Source organism: Schistocerca americana, unplaced genomic scaffold (genome assembly GCF_021461395.2).
Source record: "Schistocerca americana isolate TAMUIC-IGC-003095 unplaced genomic scaffold, iqSchAmer2.1 HiC_scaffold_730, whole genome shotgun sequence".
Classification (NCBI taxonomy): domain Eukaryota; kingdom Metazoa; phylum Arthropoda; class Insecta; order Orthoptera; family Acrididae; genus Schistocerca; species Schistocerca americana.
In genome coordinates, this window is record NW_025726490.1 from 7501 (window position 1) to 10000 (window position 2500).

Here is a 2500-nt window from a genome sequence, read left to right on the forward strand (position 1 = left end):
TGTCGTACCTTAACCTAACCTATGTCGTACCTTAACCTAACCTATGTCGTACCTTAACCTAACCTATGTCGTACCTTAACCTAACCTATGTCGTACCTTAACCTAACCTATGTCGTACCTTAACCTAACCTATGTCGTACCTTAACCTAACCTATGTCGTACCTTAACCTAACCTATGTCGTACCTTAACCTAACCTATGTCGTACCTTAACCTAACCTATGTCGTACCTTAACCTAACCTATGTCGTACCTTAACCTAACCTATGTCGTACCTTAACCTAACCTATGTCGTACCTTAACCTAACCTGTATTGCGCCTTAACCTAACCTGTATTGCGCCTTAACCTAACCTGTATTGCGCCTTAACGTAACCTGTATTGCGCCTTAACGTAACCTGTATTGCGCCTTAACGTAACCTGTATTGCGCCTTAACGTAACCTGTATTGCGCCTTAACGTAACCTGTATTGCGCCTTAACGTAACCTGTATTGCGCCTTAACGTAACCTGTATTGCGCCTTAACGTAACCTGTATTGCGCCTTAACGTAACCTGTATTGCGCCTTAACGTAACCTGTATTGCGCCTTAACGTAACCTGTATTGCGCCTTAACGTAACCTGTATTGCGCCTTAACGTAACCTGTATTGCGCCTTAACGTAACCTGTATTGCGCCTTAACGTAACCTGTATTGCGCCTTAACGTAACCTGTATTGCGCCTTAACGTAACCTGTATTGCGCCTTAACGTAACCTGTATTGCGCCTTAACGTAACCTGCATTGCGCCTTAACGTAACCTGTATTGCGCCTTAACGTAACCTGTATTGCGCCTTAACGTAACCTGTATTGCGCCTTAACGTAACCTGTATTGCGCCTTAACGTAACCTGTATTGCGCCTTAACGTAACCGATATTGCGCCTTAACGTAACCTATATTGCGCCGTAACGTAACCTACATTGCGCCGTAACGTAACCCACATTGCCCCTTAACGTAACCCACATTGCCCCTTAACGTAACCCACATTGCCCCTTAACGTAACCCAACACACGTTGGGCCTTAACCCAACACACGTTGGGCCTTAACCCAACACACGTTGGGCCTTAACCCAACACACGTTGGGCCTTAACCCAACACACGTTGGGCCTTAACCCAACACACGTTGGGCCTTAACCCAACACACGTTGGGCCTTAACCCAACACACGTTGGGCCTTAACCCAACACACGTTGGGCCTTAACCCAACACACGTTGGGCCTTAACCCAACACACGTTGGGCCTTAACCTGCTCTGTAATTGTCATACGACGCGTTAAATTAGTGTAGTGTTGCCTAACTGCAACCCCCGCAATATAGTTTGCTACTCGCACTGCCCGGTCCCCAGTGTATCGCTTCATGTTAAACACCTTGCAGCTATACACTGTAATGGGGATGGCAGCAGGACGTACATGCTCAATGCCCTTTGCAGTTGTTCATTGGCATTTGCAGTTGTTCATTGGCATTCGCATGTGCGAAGCACTTAGCCTACGCTGTGGTACGGCCTGTGTCAACTGTCCGCTGATGTTGTACGTCCAAATCACACACTGTACTGCACATTGGTCCTCATGTACTGAATGATACATCGTGGTACATGTGACCGTACAACGACTGCGCCAACAACGGCGAACCATGCGGTCCAAATGTTGTGCACTCAGCTACGTGTCGTCTCCCTATAAGAGCTGGATTGCAGTGTGGTATGCCCTGGATGGCGATCAGCATGAGCCGTCTGTTGATGTAGTGGCGCGTGTTGTCAGACGTAGTCGTCTCTTCTCACACACCGTGATAGCATGGTGCACTGCGTTCCACATCTGCGACATGCGACAGAGGCCGGTTGACAGTCGTTCGCGCAATGGACATCGCATACGTACGGGGGCCACCTTCCACGTGTTCGCGAAGCGTGCACATGTTGTTGCGTGTATGTGGGCAGACATAGTGTGTCGTGACACCTGACACAGGCATGCAACAATCGTTGAATTTGCAAATGGCGATGGACGCCTACGTTTGCTGGTGACGTTATGCAAATGAACAACTGGTAAACCGTTGTGGTGCGGTTGTTCTCGCTAGAGGTGAATCAGTGATGGCGACGATCGGTTGAGCTACCAACCGGTTGTTCCAGCGATACCCACCATGCCCACGAACGTGAATGGCATCTGGGTGTGAAGCGATACGCGGCGGTGGCTGGGTGGGACCGTCCCCGGCCGGTGAGGGGGGGCCTCCCGGCGTGCTGGCCGCGCGGTGCGTGGGCGCACGCGCTACAGCCGGCTGGTGGGGGCGGCCAGTGGCAGGCGCGCCGGCCGACGGAGGCGGCAGGCGGCGCAGCTGCGCGCCGGCGCACCCTGCACGCGGCGCCGTGCGGCCAAAGTAGGTCCTCGCGGGCCCGGTGCGAAGCGCGGTGGACATCTGCAGTGTGCTGGTCCGATTGAGGACTGTGTGCGCTGAGGATGCGCCGCCGCCCGGCGCTCGGCGCCGCGACG